A 23,169-nucleotide genomic window follows, 5' to 3' on the forward strand; every position below is an offset into this window, starting at 1 on the left:
GGGAAATACATTATTTCTTGCCAGACTCTTTTACTGATACAGCTCCTGTGCCTTATATCTGCATCTCCATGAGAGTTACATGTGTGTTGGGGGGGGGGGGCTTGCTTGTTGCTAGCTACTTTTTATGACAAAGCTCACATCCCTTTTAACAATTACTAGACTGTGGCAGGAAAAATTTTAAGCATAGAATCCATCCCATTGAAATCATATGCATGTCTTTTTCTTTTCTTTCTGAAAGCTCGTCTGTGCCTTTTAAAAACTCTGAGGCAAGCAGAAATTGAAAGGATTGTTTTACCCTTAGGCCAGCCATTTTCCTTTGGATATACAAGTATAGTATTGATTCTATTTTGCTTTTTCATTCCAGGAAGATTTACAGCAGTGATTTTCAAAGTGGGCGCTAGCACCCCCCAGGGGGCGTTGGAAAGATCCAAGGGGGCGTTGAAAGTAAAATGGGCGTTAGGGGGGCGATGGGGACAAAGTGGGCGATAGGGGGGCAGTGACAGGTCAGGCCAGGTGAAAAACGCTGGCCGCCACCAAAAAAAGGGGTTCCAGGCGGCCAGCATTTGAATTTGGCGCGCTTTGTCCTTGCGCTCCTCTGATTTGTTTTTCTCTGCCTGGAGTCAATGAGCGGGAGAAGGAGGCTCCTCCCCCCCTCACCGCTCAGAGTGCTCCAGACTTCTGAGGCAACAGCCTCGTGAGTGCTCTTCCCCTGCGCCGCTTTGCCGCCTGCCTCCCTGCTTGTGTGGCCACAGCCTCAATGCTGGTCGTGGTGCCTGCCTGCTGCCTGTGTGGCCACAGCTGCTTGCCTGTGCCATGTGCCTGCCATCGCCACCACAGCCTCTGCAGCGGCGTTGTGCTGCCTGCCTGCCTGCCTGGGACCAACACAGCTCAGCAGCAGCCTTCTCCATTGATATCCAGGTAAAAGAAGAGAAGGAAGTATAAGTGTGCAATCCTGAGGCTGTCTACTCAGAAGTACGTTCCATTATATTCAATGGGACTTACTCCCAAGAAAGTGTCTTAAGGATTGCAGCCTCAATACATTACGTTAAAAACATTACTCATCCTACTTGTGTCTACTCATAAGTAAAGTCCATTACTCAGTTGGGCTCGCCCCCAGTCCAGCAATCTCCCCCTCCCAACCCCCTCTGCATCTGCAGCCTCTATCTCCCAGTCTGAGCCCCATCCCAGTTGTGTCTACTCGGAAGTAAGCCCCCTGAAATGAAGTGGCTTGGATTGCAGCCTAACTAGTCTTGCCCCCCCAACCCCTCTGGACCTGCCTGCACTGCCCCCCAAAAAATCCCATCATGCATGCACCCCCCCGCCCCAAGATAAAAAATATATGCAATATATTTATACATATTTATTTTTAAATTTATACATATACAAGATGGTTGATGCTGGATGCAAAAAGGTTGGTTGCAAAGTTTGCTGCAATTAGTGTTGTGTGATTTGCACAGGTGTTTCCTGACTTGGCCTGCTGGGGACTTCTGCAGACTCTGCAGAGAAGGTTGGTTGCAAAGTTTGCTGCAAATAGTGAGTGCGTGCTTTGCAAAGAATTTGCATATTCTTGATCCAGAATAAAATATGGCTCCAACACAGCAAACAAAAAAGAAGTGTAGGCAATACAGTGTGGAATATCTGAAATATGGATTTGTACCAGCACCAAATAACGAGCAGCAACCAATGTGCCTACTGTGTGAGGGAGTTTTTTCAAATGAAGCCATGAAACCTTCCAGGCTCCTACAACATTTGAAGAAAATGCACTCTGATAAAGCAGACAAAAACTCAGCATATTTTCAGTCACTTTGGGAACAATTACAGAAAAGGAAAAATATTGTAAATATGTTTGCTAGCACTTCACAGCAATCCATTGATGGTTTGCATGCATCATACAACATCTCATTGCTAAATGCTAGATCTGGTAAGCCTCATACAATTGGGGAACAGCTTATTCTGCCAGCAGTCAGTGAGGTTCTGCGCACAGTTCTACACAAGTCACCCGAACAAATTATTAAAGCTATTCCTCTCAGTGATAACTCTGTTCAAAGAAGAGTGGATGAAATGGCTGATAATATTGAAGACACATTGTGCAACATGCTTAGAACAATAGAATTTGGTTTACAAATAGATGAGTCCATTCTTCCAGGCAATCAATCTTTGCTTCTTGCTTATGTTCGCTTTGTCAAAGATGAAAGTTTGGTTCAAGAGCTGTTATTTGCAAGACAACTAGAAACAGATACAAGTCAGTATTTCGTGTTGTTGAGACTTTTTTCAAGGAGAAAGATATCCCGCTTACCAACATTCTTGCTTGTGCAACAGATGGGGCACCTGCGATGACAGGTCGTTACCGTGGCTTCATCAGTTTCTTGAAAAAAGCTGTACCTGGTGTGTTTACGGTCCACTGTGTAATTCACAGGCAACATTTGGTCGCAAAAAACCTAAGCAGTCGACTTCACAAATCATTAAACACTATTATCAAAGCGATAAATAAAATTAAGGCACATGCTCTCAATTCTCGATTGTTTCGACAGCTCTGCATTGAGAATGATGAAGATTTTGAACATTTGTTGTTGCACACAGAAGTTAGATGGCTGTCAAAGGGAAACTGCCTGAGACGTTTCTATTCAGTTTTTGGAACAGTTGTTGAATTCTTCCAAGACTCCAATCCTGTTCTCTCTGATGAACGAAGAAACATCAAGCAAGATACCGCCTACTTGTCTGATGTATTCACAAAGTTTAACGAAGTTAATCTGCAACTGCAAGGAAATGAGATTAGCCTTATCAAAGTCAAATCTGTTCTCTCCACGTTTCGCTCGAAGTTACAGTTGTTCAGACGTAACATAGCCCGTTGTGAGCTCTTTCAGTTTCCGAGCCTCTCTGAATTGGAGAAGGAGAAGAGCATACCAGACGATAACCTACAAGTGTATTGTGCACACCTGGATGAGTTGCACAGAGACATGTCTGATAGATTTCAGGATCTTTTTTTGCTTCAGATACCAGACTGGGTGATAAATCCATTCCTAGATATCGGCAATGATGAAACAGGAATGGTAGAGGAAGAACTTATTTCACTCCAAAATGACATTGAGCTCAGGCCAAAGTTCAAACAGTCATATCAAGACTTTTGGTTACAAAAAATTTTTTTTGACCGATACCCTGCACTGTGGAACAAAGTTAAGATGTACTTCATTGCTTTCCCTACATCATATTTAGTGGAGCGAGGCTTCAGTGCAGTCGCCTACCTACTTTCCAAGCAAAGAAACAGACTGAACATTATTGAACGTGGGGATCTAAGACTTTTCCTTAGTTCCTTCCAGCCAGATGTTGATAAGCTGATATCCCTACACCAAATACATCCATCCCATTAAACTTGTGAAGACAACGTAGTTGCAGAAGAGATGCAAATTTAGCTTTTTAAAAATGTTATTTATTAAAAATGTTAAATGTTATATATTTAACTTTAAATACTGTTTACTAGATTTATTTGTCAAATACATACGCTTTTTTTAATAGTGTTATATTACTTGTTTTGAATTTGCAGTAGACTATTAAGCAAAGAGGTGGGGGGTGCTAGGAATTTTTCCTGGGCCTCAAGGGGGCGTTAGCCCGAAAAAGTTTGGGAACCACTGGTTTACAGGCAACATCCGTGCTTGACCTAACCTTGTTGCTTCCAACTCTTGCAAGGAGGTTTCCTCTCTGCAGTTGTTCCTTCACTAGCTGATGGCTGCTATATTTTCTCCTGCACCAAAATTGAATGGGTTGCTCCAAAGCCTCAGCCATCAAGAGCAGTGGCATCACTAAGGCAGTGCGGACCACACTGGGTGACTCACACAAAGAGTATCTGTGACACCACTACTGGCCAAAATTGTGAAAATTGGGGTATTTTTGACAAATACCATCATGTTGTATATCATCTGATGTGTGATTTAATGCAAAATACAATGAAGCAAACTGCATTGAAATATCTGTATTCTATCAAAAGTTATCGCCAAATAACCAGAAAAGGAAAACACAGCTGCCTTATGGAACAAAAAACAGATTTTTTAAAATTCAAAACTGATCAATGAGACTGCTTGTTCTGAGAGCCAATGAGGTGTTATTGTGATGCATCAGGGAACTAATAAAGTGTTAGTATGAGTCAGCTGTCATTTTCATGTCTCAGGCTAATACTAGACCTAAGGGCAATACAGCTCCAAGGTAAGGGAACAAACAAATTGAGGAGGACTCCTTGACTGCAGGATGCAGCACAGGGCCCATGGGCAGAGCTTTATCAAAGCTGGAAAGTTGGTGAAGATTTGGGCTTTAGTTGAGTGTCATCAAATTGGCCACTGGTTTTTTGTTGGTTACTGATTTGTTGGGTGACTTGTACTGTTATATATCAAAATAAATAAACAAAGTTAATGGGGGTTACACCAACCTTAGTGATGCCACTGCATTTAGGTTGTATATGATATTGTAATTTATTGTATGTTCTGATATGGGAAGAGGTCCATAACAGGGGTGACACAATGAGCTGTTGCATGGGGTGAAGCAAACCCTAGTGGTGCCTCTGATCAGGAGAATATTTAGAAAAGCATCATTTCCAAGGAGGCTTCCTCTTCTCCAATGACTTGCTGCCAAGCATATCGAACTGGCATCTCTTGCATCTTGAGTTTCTCCAGAGTTGTCCAGGATTTGACCTACACATCCCAGGAAGCACCTCTAAGGCCTGGGAAGAGCCTGCACACAAACATCAGAACCATTTCTTTTCAGCCACTTCTTTCAAGTCCTCAACAACAATGGCAAAATTTTCTGGTCCCATGCAAATCTGCATTCAACGCTAACCCCCCTCCCCCCCAATAAACCGTTAGTTATGTCTTTTAATGTCTTCATCTTTCAGGTCAGGATCTGGACCTCAAAAGTTTAGAAGACTGGCAAGATGAATTTCTTCTCATTTAGTTTTCAGGATGCTTGAAAAAAGAGACTCATTTTTATCAATAAAAGCATGTTCAAGTTATATTATATTCATAAGAACATAAGAAGAGCCCCACTGGATCAGGTCAAAGGCCCATCTAGTATCATGTATAATCTCAGGTTCCTGTATCTCACAGCGGTACTCCAGGTGCCTCGGAGCATATAAGGCAACAAGATTTCTGCATCCTGATGCCACTTCTTTGCATCTGGCATTATGATGTAACCCTACTTCTAAAGCCAGGAGGTTACACATACCTATCATGGCTTGTAACCTGTGATGGACTTTTCTTCCAGAAATTTGTCCAGTCCCCCTTTAAAGGCATCTAGGCCATCGCCACATCCTGTGGCAAGGAGTTTTATTAATATATTAACATATTCATTACACGCTGGGTAAAGAAATATTCATTTCTCCACAGGTTGGGTTTCAAATTTGGGAAGGGGGAGAATTCTCAGTCAGGCAGCCCAACCATCACAAAATTCCCCTGTGCTGATGCAGGGATGCCGGCATGGGCTACTCTGCTTCCTGCGGGAGAATTCAGCTGCCAGAGGTCTCTGCAGGGTTAGGGAACATTTGTCCCCTTGTCCCGGGGTAAACCCCAGCAGTAAATTAACTGACAGTTAAGTCAGACCAGAGCCAGCTGTATCTGTGCCAGAGGACCATAAGAACATAAGAACATAAGAACAGCCCCACTGGATCAGGCCATAGGCACATCTAGTCCAGCTTCCTGCATCTCACAGCGGCCAACCAAATGCCCCAGGGAGCACACCAGATAACAAGACCAGGCCTGGGAAGGGGGATAGAACAAGGTATGTGCTATCCCACCCTCTCTCTGTCAAACTACAAATGTTCCATAAGAAAGATGTGATCACACATGGGTGAAGTTAAATTGTTTCTTTTCCAACTAAGGGCCAAATCCCATCCAACTTTCCAGTGCTGATGCAGCCATGCCAGCAGGGTTTGCACTGAGTCCTGGGGGTGGAGAGGCAATCATGGAGGCCTCCTCAAGGTTCCTTACCTCTGTGCTGCATTGCGGCTGCATTGGCACTGGAAAGTTGGATAGGGTTGGGCCCTAAATGTGGAAATTTATCTTCTGTCATGACATTTTCTTCCATCATGTTCAATATTTGGTTGCATGCAGAGCGATGTCAGACTTTGTTCTTCATGAATTCACATGCTCTCTTCCCCTTGGAGTATTGTTAAATAAAATGTTATTGATAGAGAATGGGAGACATGGAAAGCAGATAACTGGCTGAACTCAAGGTGACGCAAACACGAAATTAGGGACACAGTCAGAAATTGAGTCTGACAATCCTGCCTAAAATCCTGCCTTCTTGTACAAATTAGACAGCAGCTGGACACAAACATTTAGGACAGTTTGCTTAATTTTCTGAGTATTTGGGTATTGTTTAAGGCACAGGAGCATAGCTACTGAAAAAAATCTGACAACCCTACACATGAAAGTTGTTTTCACCATTCATTTCATCAGGCAGAGAATATTTTTAACTGCAAAAAATGTTGAAAAATACCTTTCTAGCTGGAATATGGTAAATTGAATTTTTCCCAATATTTATAGATAACACTGTGTAATCAAATTGTTTGTGTTGAATGTTTAATGTTTCGTATAAAATTTAGAGGCACTGATTCCAGTGGTAATCTTAGATTTTTTTTTGTACCCTGCAAATTTTTTAAGTTACTTTAAATTTTGTGTTTATAATAATAATAATAATAATAATAATAATAATAATAATAATAATAATAATAATAATAATATGTTGTTGGCATCCTTCAGTCTCGGAAGACTATGGTATCACGCTCTGAATGGTGGTTCTGGAACAGAGTGTTCTCTCCAGTGCGCGAAGCCTGGGTAAAGTAGGTATGGAGGATAGGCTGTTACCCATGCAGCAAATCCCCCCTCTCCACGTCGCTGAAATGGTCCAATGGAAAGGCAGAGGCCAATACGGTTGGTTCCAGCGGCGTCACAGGAGTTGCCAGAACGTGACTGTGTTCAGCCATGAACTGCCTCAGGGACTCCGGCTCTGGATTTTGCCTCAAGGTGGACTCCTGAAGCCTTTTCCATAACTGGATGTAGCCACAAGGCAGTGGAGGTTTGGGATCAGAGTTTTCCTTCTCTCAGATGAGCTGCCTTCCCAGGCTGACGAGTCCCATCTACCCCGTGGCTGTTTAGTCGCCTCTTACGACAAGTACAGCCGAACTATAATAATAATAACAACAACAACAACAACAACTCGATATTTATATACTGCCTTTCTGGTCATCAGATTACTCCTCTGACTTTATTCAACATGGTTTACATAGGCAGGCATTTCTAAATCCCTCAAGGGGATTTTTACAATCATAAACGGTTCTCTCTTTCAAGAACCAACAACATTTCAGATGGATCTTCTGGGTCTGATCTCACTTCTGGCCTCCAGTGCCTCCCATGCAGGTTGACAGCAGCTCCCACATGGAGGGCAGCCAAGACGCTTCTTCGCTCACAGCAGATGGAATAACTCGGTTCAGCTTGTCAGTTGTTTCAAGGTCTCCCCGTTCAGGGAACTACTGGTGTTCTCAGACTGGCAACCTTCTGATGTTATCTTCAGGCTAATGGAAGCTCTACCCTCTAGACCAGACCTCCTGCCCCTTTTTATCTATCTTATTGCCTAATGCTTTGTAATACACATTGTATTATACAATTGTGGCTACACTATTGATGTTAGTGTGTGAGGCCCCCCTTGTGGGGGGGGGAGAGGGGAGGGCCCGCCCAGCCTTTCCAAGGGGGACCCCCTTCTGGAGACCTCAGACTAGTTCACCAGAAGGGGGGGGGTTGTGTCACCTGGCTCTCCCTCTTTGGGTTGGCAGCATTTACCAGAGTCAGGAGCAGGGGCTGCTGCCTGCTCTCCTAACTCCCAACTGCCTTGTCATCCCTGACCTCCAGGTTTATGTAGGGCAGACCCCTCCCCTTTGGCCCCTCCCCTTCCCTCACAGGGATGGTACAAAAAGGGCGTGTCTCTGGGACTGCCCTCCCCTGGGATGACCACAACTCTTCCCCTTCCTCTCTCCGTTTCCCTCCCACCTCCTCTCACCTGGAGCTGCCAGGGTTGTTCCAGAGATGGCTGGGAAGGCTGCTGCCTCTGCTCTGGTCTCTGCATTTGGGGAGTGGGCTGGCCCTGCCCACTTGCAGGCGACGTCGGGAGGTCCAGCTGTGGGCTCCTGGTGGCACAGCCAAGTGCCCTGCCCAGCAAGGCAGGTTCTGGCTGGCTGGGCAAGGAAGTGCTCCCCTTCTCCCCTGAGGCGGGGGAGGGGCAGCTGCCCAGCAGCCGAATAGCCTGCGTCCTGTCTCTCCCCTCCCTCCTCCAAGGCGGAGGGAGAAGCGGGGGGTTCGGTGTACAGTGTTCCTCTGCTGCGCTTTGCCACCCACAGGAGTGCCCAGGCAGCATATGGGGAGGTGGCCCCATGTTCCACTGGCTTCCTCCCTGATCTTCTGGCCCAGAAGTCTTTGCCCTGGGTAAGTTGGGGACCTGTGGGAGGAGGGGAACCCCGACAAGCAGCATTTTTGAAATCTTCACACCAAAATTAATAGACATAAAAATATTTAAAGGTGATAATTAGTAGTGCTGGTTTGCAGCCCAATTCTTGAGCTGCCCGGTGCTCAGTGGAGCGGTGGCACCAAAATGGCTACCACTGCATCCTATGTGCGCTGCGGCAGCTGCCAGAGTCTCCTTGGTGGAAGGGGACATTGACTATATTAACTATCAACACATGATTATTAATTGTGATTTTTGTAAAATTTTTGTATGGATTCTTTTGCCTTTTTACCAGGTTTGCTTTCCAAATTTGAATATAACAGATGAAAAGGGGGATATAAATATAGTGAAATTTTATATTTCAATACAGTTTTACAATACAATAAAATTCAATGCAGTTTTTCAGGATCTCAAGATCATGAATAGTTTGTTCATTACACTCTCGTTTTCTGCCTGTGGGTGTTGTGCCATGGATGACTGGCAGCTGAATTTATGAGCTGGCTTCTTCAAAAGTAATGCATCTAAGGTTATGTAAATGTCTATTTCGAATATTAAAGCTGTGATGGTTTATTCAAACATGCAAGCCATTGCTTGATGGTGCAGTATTTACACAATGAATATGCCTTAGTGAACTAGTACTACCATCAGGACCTCTAGGTCCTTCCAAGAAAAAGTGTTATGTGTTAAGACTGGACTGCGTGGAAGCAAAACGGGGGGGGGGGCAGAAAGAGGCAGCAATGGGGGCAGGGGGAGGGTGGATCTGGTCCATGAAAGGGGTGGGTTTAGCGGTGGTAGTGCCCACCAAATTCTAGGCCTCTTCCTGGATGTGGATCCTGGATCCTGCTGTGTGGGTCCACACAGACCTGCTCCAGTGAATTAACATAGCAAGGGTTCAAGTAGACCCCCAGGTGGAAGAGGTTTACCCCAGGTAAGGGAACCAATGTTCCTTACTCAAAGGAGACCTCTGCAACTGCCCATCCCTCAGTGGTAGCCATTTTGGTGCCACTGCTCACCTGTTTGTTGCCTCTCCTAATTTGCCTCACCCAAAGCAGTCACCGTCGTGGGTAACATGTTGGAGTCAGGTCTACTTTTACTGCCCAGCTTCCTGTGGATCCTCACAATTCCAGCAATTTCTCATTATATGTCAGAAGTACCAGCCTTCTTTACTTGATCCCAATATAAACAGCACTGACATTTGGCAGACACTTCTTCAGAACAGTAGCAAATATCCCTGTCAGAAAGCGTCAAATGTCAGCCACTGGCAAAGAACATCAAGCGAGTGTCTTCTCACTGGAACAAGCACATTCATAAGCAGTGCATTTCTCATGGCTGTGTTATGAACCACCTGCTGAATGAGACTGCACAAGGCCAAGTGTTCCCATTCCAAGTCTTGTCATGTTTAAGTTTTCAAAGGCCACCTTAGAGAGCTATAGGCTAGTTCGTTGTTTCTCAAACTGTGGGTTGGAACCCACTAGGTGGGTTGTGAGCCAATTGCAGGTGGGTCCCCATTCATTTCAATATTTTATTTTTAATCTATTAGATTTGATGCTACTAGGGTATGAGACAGCATTTGGGGAAATGTTACAGATCTCTACTTTGAACAGGCTACTATGTATATGCTTCTAACAATGATAGTCAATGGGGTTTACTCCTGGGCAAGCGTGTATAGGATAGCAGCCTAGAATTGTCAAAACTCTTCCTGCTTGATGATGTCACTTCCAGTCATGACATCACTTCTGGTGGGTCTCAACAGATTCTCATTCTTAAAAAAGTGGGTCCCGCTGCTAAATGTGTGAGAATCACTCAGCAAGTTCATATAGGAGGTAGCAGCAATCATTACACACAGTGGCGTGGCTAGAGGGTGTGCAAAGCCCTGAGTTTTGCAGGGATCCTCACCATGGTGTGCAAGCAGCCACTTCCCCCCTTTGGACCCATTCCAGGCGGTGGGAGCGTTTGCCTCCGTTTTGCTCCCACGGCCTGGAATGGCTCCAAAGGAGAGTGGGAGGGGCCATTTGCATCCCGCAATGAGGCTCCCTGAGAAACTTAGAGCTTTGCACCCCCTCTAGTCACTGATCACACAGGTACAGGTGCCTGAGAGGGCCAAGCCAAAACAACTTGCTGCAATTTGGGAATATTTTTGCCATCCTCAAAACATTCACTCTATTTCAACAACTTGTGTAGTATTCTCGCTTTCAAAACAGAATGCTGTGTGTGCCTACTCAGAAGACCGTTCCTTTCAGTTTAGTGGTATTTACTCTTTAAGTATATGTAGGATTTCAACCTTGTGGCTTCATTTACCATCAAGAACCACATTACATACCCATATTTATTTATTTATTTATTTATTTATTTATTTATTAGTAGAATTTATGTCCCGCCTTTCCACTCCAGAAAGGAGAACTCTGCGGCTCTCTGATTGGTTACTTGTTACTGTGGTCAGTGAAGTAAGTGGATGACATCACAACGGCCTGGTCTCATTCATGATTCATCCATGACTCATCTAGGAAACTTTCATGTCCCTTTGCTGAATTGGTTCATTTCCTTTTTAGTGGTATCTTTGCATCTCCAGTTCAGATTGTTTAAGTCACATCATGACATCATTTCTTACGCATCTAATTCTGTACTGCTGGGGGACACCCGCGTTACTGATCCAAAATGAAGCATTTAACAACCCGATCCTAGCTAAATTCCTGCCAGTGATGCTGACTACGCTGCATTCCTCAAAGGGATTTCAGCTGCTGAAAGTTTCCTCGGGGTAAGGGGACATTTATCCCCCTGCGCCAGGGTAAGCTCCAGCAGCCATAATGGCTCAGCTCAGACCTGTGCGAGCGATATTACAAGTGCAATTGGCAGATTAGGCCTAGGAAGGGGGATAGGATTAGGCACATGCTGGCACTGCCACTCCTGCCCCCCTCCTGGGCCAATTCACCCACTCCACCCCATTACCATAGCATTTTCAACAGTGAAGGATTTAGAACATAAAGACATAACATTTGTCAAAACAATTTGTCATAACAATTAAAAATGATCAATAAGCCCAGCAAGTTACAAAAAGAACAAAATAACTCTGCATGCTCCTATCATTGTTAATAGAAGTCATTAAAAGTGCAATCTATGTTAATGAACCAACACATGAAGAAACACAATATTAAAAACGGCATGTAGAAGCAAGGCAAATGACTCACCAAAAACATTCCACAAAAGTGGCTTCTTGTGGGTGAGAACCATTCTAGAAATCTACTACCACCAAGTGAAGTCACATAGGAGCTATATAGTCCTTCTCTTTACCCCACCTGAGAAATGAGACTCATCAGGCTAAAGAACTTGCAGTGGATAACTGAAGGAGGGGGGATTATGAATATTGCAACCTTGCTTTTAAACTCCTTAAAAAGCCATTTGAAACCAAAGACTATATAAAATAAACCTATTGCTGCAAACATTTTGGAGAAAATTTTTTTTAAATCTTTCCCATGTTGATACCTCTCAATGAATCTTTGGATGGACTTCAACATCAGAAGGTTTGTTTTTGTGTCCATAAATGGTACACTAAACAGTACACTAACTTCTTGCAGTTTCAACCAACCACGGAGAAGACAAAGAATACGAATAACAACTCACTCTTGTTTCTACATAGTCCAGATCAGGGATGGGCAGATTTCAGGCTTGTGGGCTCTACTTTGAATGTTCAAGAACCCAAATGACCAGTAAGAAGAGTCATACAGTTAGGATGAAGGAACAGGTCACTCCTGAGCATACACTCCGTGCAAGAACATGTTTAGAGCATCAGAACTGAGCTCACAGCTTTCCACCCAAAATCCGCTCCCGGTTTCCCACAAGATTTCTTTATTTCAGCAGTCTAATTTGATGCTGTTGAAGAAAACTTTTTGTAGTTGCTATTGTTAAAGCATTGGAAGTTATAAACCTTTGACGGCCTACTCCAAGTTCGTCAGATATCCGCCAGTAGATGCCAGTGTACCTCTCCCCACCCTTGACCTTGATCAATAACCATCATCTCCAATTCCTGCTTTCATTCACATTGATATCATTACAGTAAACGTTAGATTAATCATGCTTGAAATGACAACTTCCTTGGCAGGGCTGGCCTTAGGAGCTGCAGGGCCCAATTGGAAATGCTTTTGCAGGGGCCCCTCTAATTTTGTGGGGCCCCATCATTTAATTTTTTTAGCTCTTGAATGGAGTCAGTCCAAGAAAAAAATTACATTACTTCTGTGCAGGTGGATAGGACTCTTGTACCTTTAGTGGTTATGTTGCAGTACGCAGCCGACACCACAGCTCCAGAGACTCAAGTTCAGGCAGATACTCCCGGTAAATAACAAGGCACAGGCACGGCAGTGCTCCACCACCAGATGTCCTTTACTTGAAGATATATACAATATTTACAGTGCAAAGGCAGCTCAGCAAGCAAACAGCAAAGAAAGCACTTTTCTTAATTCTCAGATCACCTCTACCTACGTAGGTTCCCGCAGACACTCCACATCACATCTCCCACACAGCAGCTTGCACAGGCTGCAATATATATTGGCACTGGCCAATGAGAAGCGGGCTACGAGCTGGTGACTGCATGACTCATTGTCTGGTGACATGATATTGCAGGGTATTGCATCATCCCTGCTGTGCCCTGTTGCATCAGCCAATCCCATGATGCACCTGGGCTACATTACATGTATGCAGGCCAGTACATCAGGGCCTAGCCTTGCCCTATCCAGCCTGTAAATTGACTATAGGCCTGAGGCATATGTCATAACAGGTTATGTAGAATAGGCACCTGGGAGGTCAGTCAGAGGGAGAGAGGGAGGGAGCCCACACCCAGCCCACAATGCCCCCTTGACTCTCACCCATCGCCACCCCATGTGCAGCAGCCGACTCAGGAGTGAGAGGGGTAGAGGATGGTGCTGGGAGATGTGAGCGCAGGGAAAGAGCAAGATGTGCATGCTGCCACCTGCGTGGCACCAATTTTGGGGCAATTGGAATAAACAGTGGGCAGAAGGGCAGTATGGGGTCCCCATAATGTGTGGGGCCCAATTGGGCAAAATTGCCCCAATTACCTAAAAGCCGGCCCTGTTCCTTGGCCCTTCTTGACATGATAGTCCTCTGCACCCTTGAAAATTCACTCTGGATAGCGGGGTGAACCTCCAGTGTGGAATTCTGTGGGGGAACTGAGAGATCTGGGGTTATGGGAAGATCACAATGACTGCTTCTCTCCTTTGCATAAATGGAAGCACCTTCCATCTGCAGAAGAGGTTAGGATACAATCCATTTCTTGACTGAGGGCCCAATCCGATCCAATGTTCCAGCACCGGTGTAGCCGCAATGCTGCCCCAAGGTAAGGGAACAAATGTTCCCATACTTTAAGGAGGCCTTTGTGACTCCATCCCTACCACAAGATGCAGTGCATGCCCCATTGGCATGGCTGCACTGGCACTGGAAAATTGGATAGGATTGGGCCCTTATGCCACTCTAGCAGGCAATATTATAAATATAAACAAAACGTAGACCATGAAATGAAAATGTATCTATAATCTGTACACATTTTTTTAAAAAAACACTCAATAGTTTCATTAATGAAAACACAATCACAGTATACATAGTCTACATGGTACTTTCATAGTATACATGACCCCATGCTGCTTGAAATGTATTTTCTGCATTTTCTATTTAGTTACATCAAGTTAAGCAAAATCAAAGAACTGCATCGGGCACACCTGGGAACTAACATTGTACACCCGCAATAAACAATGGCAATAAGTAGCATTTCATATACAAAATTCTCTGCTGCTATCATCTCATTATTCTGCGTGTGTGATCACTTTCAAACACCACCCTCGACGAACAGATTTGGTGAAATCCTCTGAGTGATTTTCAGAAACAAACACATTATACATGATTATTTTTGATACTTATATATTCAGGTGTCCCCCATATCTGTGGGGATTCATTTCAGACCCCCTATGCATACGGAAACCATGGATATGGGGAACCCTATCTCTGCACCCTCTGTGGCCTCCCTTTGCCCTTCCTTCCCCGTTAACATCATTTAGGCCCAAATCTTAACCAACTTTCCAGCACTGGCATAGCTGTGTCAATGGGACATGTGCTGCATCCTGTAGTTGGGTGGCACTCACAGAGGCCTCCTCAAAGTAATGGAACGTTTGTGCCCTTACCTCGGAGGTGCATTGCCCTTATGTCAGTGCTGGAAAGTGGGTTAGGATTGCACCCTTAGATGCTTACCCCTGGGAAATGTTTCTTCCTTTACAGGATGCTATAAGCATGCAAGTGTATAGCATGTGAAGGCAGCCTGAATGTTTGAAGAGACCAGATTGAACCTTGACAGGAAGCAGGATATTAATCCAATTTCTTCATGCATTCAGGCTGCCTGCAGCCTGCCTACATGTGCTATAAGCTTGCATGCTTACAGCATCCTGCAAAACATTTCCCAGCAGTAAGCATTTAAATGGCGTTAATTGGTGAAGGGGCAGGGGGCGCAGTAAACTGTGGATAAGCAGATCCATGGATACGGGGGACACCTATAATGCTTTGGATCTGTTAAGTTAACCAATCTGAATTATCTTTAAGAAGTTAAAGCAGAGGCTGAAACTCCCCTGCAGGATGCATCGGACAGTGGAGTAGCTAATGATCGTGTAGCCCGGTGCCAAACTCAAAATGTTGCCCCAGATGTGATGTCACAACCGGAAGTGATGTCACACCCGGGCTTTTTAAAAAGTGAAAACTAGAAGGAACCCTCCTCCTCCCCCCAGCTGCTCACCCCCCACTTGGTCTGCTGCCTCCCCCCAGTCAGAAGCATAGCTAAGGCATCTATCTGCTACCTTGGTTCAAAGAAGATTTTGTAGCCCCCCCCCGGATGAAAAAATCAAATTTAATTAAGGAAATAAAAAGTTATTGGTTCCATACTGAATCATAATAACATCTCATTGGCTCTCAGAACAGACAGTCTCATAGGTCAGTTTGGAGTTAAGCAAATCCACTTTTTGTTCCACAAGTCAGTTGTGTTTTCATTTTCTGGTTAATTGGCCTTAACGTTTGATAGAAAACAGATATCCCAGTGCTGTTTGTTTCATTGCACTCTGCATTAAATTACCTTTCCAATGATATGTAACATGATGGTATTATTCATACAAACCAAGATTTTCACAATTTTGGTCATTAGTGTCAAGCTTAGCTTGTTGCCCCCCCTAAAGCTTGATGCCTGGTGCAACTACCACCCCCTGCACCCCCTCAGCTACGCCGCTGGCATTGGGCGCCACACTGGTAAGTAGATTGGGTTTTAAGATAGTAAAACTTGGCAGAGGAGACTGCACCACTTCAAAGTATAGAATACTTATCTACTAAAATATTTCCAGCAAGGAAGAATTAGCACTTCTGGGGAACAAAAGATTGTCATTCCCCATGCAGGTTCGTTCAAAAAGCATTTTATTAACATGCAAATGTAGCAACTTTGACCATGTCTAAAATAATGGTATACATTCAGCTCATAGCACAAGCTGGTAAGATTCAGCGAACAGCTTTTACTCCATGTTATGAGAATAAATGATTGAAGTAGAGGGAGAAAAGCAACCATCAGAAATATTGAAATTTCAAGTATGGAGAGATCGGTGGACATACTTAATTGAATACACTTGATATACCCCTGGTAATGCATGCAGTCAAGAGCGCACATATATATTTGCAATAAAGTACTTGTAGCTAACTCATTTTATCTCAGCGGAGAGGAAGTCAAGGATGGCTCATGAAGTTTAATTCTAATGTAAAAAACCAACTGGGGACTCACAGTCTGTGAAAATTGCTTTTCAGTTACAAACTATTAGTTAAAAATGTTCTCCTCCCTTTCTCTTATTCAACTTAAAATATTCTGCATCACAAAAGAGCTTGGAGTATAGTGTAATAATAAAGGTAATGATCTGAATAATGTCCCTGAGGCTGTGAAAGTTTGGAGTGAAAATCTATTTCATTCATTCTGCAGTGATAAGAACATAAGAACAAAAGAACAGCCCCACTGGATCAGGCCATAGGCCCATCTAGTCCAGCTTCCTGTATCTCACAGCGGCCCACCAAATGCCCCAGGGAGCACACCAGATAACAAGAGACCTCATCCTGGTGCCCTCCCCTACATCTGGCATTCTGACTTAACCCATTTCTAAAATCAGGAGGTTGCGCATACACATCATGGCTTGTACCCCATAATGGATTTTTCCTCCAGAAACCCGTCCAATCCCCTTTTAAAGGCGTCTAGGCTAGACGCCAGCACCACATCCTGTGGCAAGGAGTTCCACAGACCGACCACACGCTGAGTAAAGAAATATTTTCTTTTGTCTGTCCTAACCCGCCCAACACTCAATTTTAGTGGATGTCCCCTGGTTCTGGTATTATGTGAGAGTGTAAAGAGCATCTCCCTATCCACTCTGTCCATTCCCTGCATAATTTTGTATGTCTCAACAAAAGTGAGACAAAGTGATGAAACTTTTGTATTTATAGCGTAATCATTTCAAACAACAGTTACACAGGAATAATGCAATAACTGAATGCCAAACACTATGTTCAACTTCAAACCCAGGAGGGCACTCCTGTTGCACAGTTTTTATGTCCCAAAGAGAAGTTTTTAGCTACCGAGTGTAAATGTTTATTTACATTTGATCTATCCTTTTTCTTCCAGGATTGCTGAGCACTTCATTCAACATCTCTTGGTTGACAGCCTTCAGTCTCGAAAGACTATGGTATAAGCCTACAGCACCAGGTATTCCCAGGCGGTCTCCTATCCAAGTACTAACCAGGCCTGACCCTGCTTAGCTTCCAAGATCAGACAAGATCAGGGATGTGCAGGGTAAATATCCATATCATTTCCCAGTCTTCTATGGGAAGTTGCAGCAGAAATTGAAAGCCCAGCAAGCAAAACAAGCAGGACATTGAAAGAGAAGAGCTTTGTCAAGTAAACATTTTGCTGTGAGGCTGGAAATGAGATAGTCAAAGACTGCAGACTGCACAGCGGGAATGATTTTTTCAATACTCATTGTGTATGGAAGCTCTTGCAGCAGAATATTTGTACAGCAGAAACAGTTTTCGTCAGACTGGGAGAGGAGTGGGTGGTCCAAACATGAAGAACCTGATACAGCTTGCATCAGTGGTAGATGATGAGGGGAGTGAGGTAGCAGTGAATCAGGGAGCCCTTCAACCCAAGTCTGCCTCCATCACCTCCCGCCAGCCCATCGCAGAAGTTGTTGACTATCACCTACTATCAAGCAGATAAAAGCAATGGGGAGGGGCACACAAAGGGAATCATCATGACTATTGTACCACCAGCAATGAAAATGAGTTATGAAGGCAGATGTGAGCCAGGAGCTCCAGGCAGTTCTAGCCATTCAGAGGGAAGGCTTTTGGGGGCAGGGGGAAGGTGAGGAGGGGGTGAAACTTGGTGGAGGGAAGGAGGTCCAGAGAGTGAATCAGGCCCAGGAGGGGGGCGGGGCAGTGGTAGAGGCTGCAGCTGAATCCTGTGCCCCCTCTTGAGCCGAGCTACCTGAGCTGAGCAGGCCTCCTGAGCTGAGCTGCCCACCTAAATAGTGGGTACAGCTCAGAGAAGTCCCATTAGCACCAGTGAAACTCTACCTTGGGTAAGGGAACAAATGTTCCCTTCCCCCAAGGAGACTCTGGTGGCCATTTCTGCACAGCTGGACCTGCAGCACCAGAGCACCATAGGATAGGGCTGCCCTCTATGTAAACTGCTCTATGAACATTGTTTTGTAGAAAATCAGGATCTAAATATTAATAGTAGTAATGTGATTTTAAACAGATCACATGGGGGGGGCCCATGTGATCTGTTTAAAGCAGAACCTGTATCCACCGTTTCATTTATCCATGGGCCTCCATGTGTACCCCCATGCGTCCCCCCCATGCGTCCCCACCGGAATAGGGTTCTGGAACGGAACCTTCATAGATACTGGGGCACACCTATATTTTTAAAAACTGTCTTTAGGCCTAGTCAACCCAGGAATTAATTGGTCTGTTTCCAATTTGCCATTTAAGAGGAAATGTATTCCAAAAGTGGTGGTGACCCAACTCCAGACCTTACTGGACGAAACAGATTGTCTATATCTTTTCAGTCTGAACTCTGACTAGGTTTGGGATTTCAATGGCCTTTGTTGTGTTGACAACTGGACAAGGGAATGTCTGTGTACCTGTTAATTCTGTTGGACTCCATAGTGCTCTTTCATACCATCAGCCATGGCATCCATCTGGGCCCCATTACTGCATTGGGTTTGGAGGGTGCTGCTTTGCAGTGAATTCACTCTTTCCTAGAGGGGCAGGTCCTAGAAGATGGTGCTGGTAGACAACTGTTTAACCCCTTGGGAGTCTGGGGTCCCTCAAGGTTATGTTTTCCTTGCTGTTTCGCATCTCCATAAAACTTGTGGGAAAGGTTGTCCAGAGGTTTGGGCTAAGATGCCATCAGTATCCTGATGAAACCCAGCTCTACATCTCCTTTGCCTCTTATTCTGGATAGGCAGTGGAGGTTCTGGACTGTTTCCTGAGGTCCGTGATGGACTTGATGTGGGCTAATAGACTGAGATTGAGTACAAACAAAACAGAGGTGTTTCTGGTCTTTAGGAAAGCCAATGTGGATTTGTATTACAGCCTGTCCAGATGGGATAATTCTCTCTGAAAGGTCAAGTTCATAGTTTGAAGGTACTCCTGGATCCCAGGGGCATCTTTGCCGAGTCTTAACTGGTGCACCATCTGTGCCTCTTTCTGATGGAGGCATATCTAACCATGTAACATATATCCTGTTTGCAGACAGCTTAAATTATTGCACCTATCTTGATATAGGGCTATCCTTGAAGAATGACCAGAAACTTCAGTGGATACAGAAAGTGACTGCATGGGCTCTTGTGGGGGTTTGTGCTTGGTAGCATAGAACTCCAATTTGGTAGCATCTCCATTGGCTTTCAATATGTTACTGGGCCCAATTTAAGATGCTGATTATGACCTTCAAAGCCCTTAATGTCATGGAACTAGGATACTCAAGGCCATCTCTTCCTGTATGAACATGCCCACCTGCTCTGCTCTCTGTCTGAGACCTTGCTCCATGTTTCCTCCCTCTCTGAAGCTCATTTGAAGGGGACATATGACAGGTTCTTTTCAGTTGTGGCCCCCAAGGTTGTGCAAATGCTTTCCCTCCATGGTCTGTCTGCAGCATACAAAATGGCAACCTATGCTCTAGATCAGAGGTTATAAAATTTTCTCAGTTCATGGTGCCCTTAGCATCTCAGTAATTTTTTCATGGTATCCCTAGGTCAAAAGAAACACCTTACAGTTCCATTTATTAAGTAGTTAGGTTACTAGCATAGCTGACAGTACAAGCAAACAAAAACATATCTCAAACAGAATGTCATTGAAAGGAATGTCACATGATCTAATGTTGAAACTGTGAACTACCTCTAGCTTGAGGTAGTAGTTTGCATGGTGTTGAGTATCATTGTGTTTCCCTTGAAAATTTAAAATATCCCACGGTGCCCCTGTGAGTTTACCTCAGCGCCCGAAAGCAAAGTTTGGGACCTGCAGGCCTAGATATTTACATTAGTGTCTAGGTCAGATGTCATCATCCGATCCTGTGGCAAGGAGTTCCACAGATTAATTACATGCTGTGTAAAGAAATATTTTGTTTTTCTCCAAGGTATCCTATAAACATTTATCGGGGCAGGTATCACAAAATATGGACTTGTCCCTGGTAAATAAGGACAGCAGGAATATGCTACATAGGCCACCATGTGTTCACTGCTCACTGACTATTGCAATGTGGCTGGACATTATCTCCTCCTCCATTCTTTCCCGGGGAACGTGGGTGCCTTGGAGCGAAGCCTTTCTAAGCACCTGGAGAGAGACTGATTGCTTCTGTGTGCATTACAAAAGGTCAGCAAGGCTGTTTTTAAATCTCTGAGCAAAAGGACATTGCTTTTTTAAATGGATTTGCCTTAGTTTGCTTTTTGCCATCCACCTGAGTTCTGGGAATGTAACCCTCTCGAATACCGAGACTAACCCTGTATTCCTTCACATAAAAACTTCCCTCAAAGTGCAACTGAACAGGTCAGGGAGAAAGGATTTAGCTCAGCTCTTTGCTAGCCTGATATTAGTCCCCTCCACCTGCAGATGAAAGTTGCGCAGTTCATTCTTCCACCCCAATATTTTCCCACCTTATTCTTCTTCATATGCAGACAAGGTCCCCAAGTTCCATTAGAATCAACAGGACACATTCGGATTAAATACAGGATTGGATTGTTAGTTCCTCTGTATAGTCAGCAAGGGACTTGACAGTGGGGTGTAATGCAATTCAAGTATATTTCTGAGTGATATCTGAAGGAACTGAGGGAACTGGGAACCGGGAGGGTCACCTTGTCTTATCCAAAACGATTGAAAGGATAGAAGCTGGTTGTGGCCAAAGGCTGGGAAATTGGAGGAGAGAGTAAAGGACTTTCTTTGCAGGATAAAGGTTCTATCTGCTGCAAAAGGTTGCTTTTCAATTACACCACTGGTTTCAATGGAGAATAACTTTCAGGTGAGGTACCTGTATTCTCTTTAATTGAAGCATATCTATATAATCCTGAACTGCAATTTTTAAAATTTTAAAAGCTTGCAATTTTAATAGCTTTCACAACACTAATGATGAATTCACACAATAAGGGCTCAATCCTATCCTGCGCTGGAACAGGCAAGCCACGAGGCTTGCACTGTATCCAGTGCAGGATAGTGGCCACAAGCGGCTTAGCCAGAGGCAAGGGGAAACTTTTCCCCTTACCCCTGGGTAAGGACTGCTGGCCCCAATGGGTCTCATTGGACTTGCGCCACCTCTGGAGGTGGCACAAGGCTGAGGAGAGCGGAGCGACTTGAAGCTGCTCCATTCTCCCCAGGAATAGGGGTTGGGATCCAGCATAACCGCCCTGCCTCCTGTTCCCCGCCCACCCACCCCCAGGGCTGCTCATCGCCTGCCCTCCCCCTGCCCAAGAACACCTTCCTCCCTCCTCCTCCCCACCTCCCCCATGCCTACCTTTGCTCCTTGTGTTGGCTCATCCGAGCTGATGCAAGGAGTTGGGAGGAAGCTGGCGCGGAGGCTTCCATCAGCGCCCGCAGGCCAGTGCTTCTGGGAGTGCTGGCCTGGCTTCCTCCCAAGGAGGTGCAAACATGCTTTACAGCATGTTTGCGACCCTCCCAGGCCAGCCCAAGGGACACAAGGCATAAGGTGCCGTTAGGATTGCGCCCTAAATTAATCAAATTTTGATTGTTGATTGATAATCTGAATCCTATGAAATGAATTACGTGTACTATAGATCAGTAGCAGTCTGCACTATAGTACAGGCAGCCCTTCGTATCGGCAGGATCAGGAACTGTAGATTTGAAAATCCATGAGTTACGAACCCACCAGGTGGGCCACCTATTGCCCTTTGAACGCAACCAGAACTATGCTCCAGTCACGTTCAGAGGGCAACAGGGTGCCTGATCCACGGATTTGAACATCCATGGGTTTTGGTATCCGCAGGGGTCTGAGAACAGATCCCCCATGGATACCAAGGGCCACCCTATACTTGGCTTTTGGCTTAGCCCAGTGTTGAGTTTGAGTCTATTGTCACTTGGAAATGTTAGGGTAGTTTTCTTTAAAAAAAAAAATCAACTTCAGTATTGTATAGACTTTCATTGGTCAACATTAATGAATCCTTATTGATAGAGAAATAAAAAAAATAAACCTGTAATCCTTCTGATCGCAAGACCAACTCTGGAGCACGTTTGTCCTCTTAGGGTCTCAGTGTGTCGGAATTATGCCATGAGTGGCTTTGCACAACAGAAGTGGCAAAACGCAATCATGCGAGTGACAGACAACTTGTACCTTTTATACTTTGGGTCAAGGAAGAATTTACATATTATCCTTATGGTGAGATGCTTCCTGCTATGAGATGGGACCCACTGCATGGTCAGTTACAGAGGACAATCATGTGAGGTGGGACCAGCAATATGGTTCCTTTCCATGCAAAAATCATTGATCCACACAGTGAAATCTGTAATATGGAAAGCAACTTGAGCATAGGAAAGGTGGTATGTAAAACTTTTAAATAAATAAATGATGGTGCAAGTCATTCCTATGTGATAGCTGTTTTTGGCCCCAATCCTAACAAAGAACTCAATCCATTCATTCCCCTCCACTGATGCGGCAGCATCAATGGGGGGCAGTGTGGAAGTCTCCCCTGGGTAAGGGAACAATGCATCAGTGTGGAGGGGGGAGTTGAAAGTGGGCTGTTTTAGTCACGGCTGGAAGCTGCTTGAGAGAAACTATGCCACAATGGCTCTCACACCACTGCGGATTATGTATGTATCGGACCTACATTCCAAATGCACGTTGAACCTGCACAGCTTGCTGAGAGCTGTGCATTGTTCCTGGAAGCATGAAAGCAGGGTGCACAATTCACTCACACATCCTGTCATCTCCACTTCTCAGAGTGTGTGGTCCACCCATTAGGACTACATTCCTTAATCTCTTTACCTTGAAGTCTTCCTATAAAATTCAATGTGGTGACTCCCCCTAGAGAACCCATGTGGTTGAGAAATTAATGCTGGGGCATGAATGACAAATGCACATACATCTGCCTTTTACCTCCATAAAGCACGCATAGTCTAATGGCA

At 44.7% G+C, this 23,169-nt stretch overlaps 1 protein-coding gene across 1 annotated transcript in view; it reads right to left on the reverse strand.

Moving 5' to 3' along the window:
- TRHR (thyrotropin releasing hormone receptor) overlaps nucleotides 1–23,169 on the reverse strand; it is a 77,867-nt gene that overhangs the window by 22,837 nt on the left and 31,861 nt on the right. The window lies entirely within an intron of this gene.

Source organism: Tiliqua scincoides, chromosome 4 (assembly GCF_035046505.1).
Source record: "Tiliqua scincoides isolate rTilSci1 chromosome 4, rTilSci1.hap2, whole genome shotgun sequence".
NCBI lineage: Eukaryota > Metazoa > Chordata > Lepidosauria > Squamata > Scincidae > Tiliqua > Tiliqua scincoides.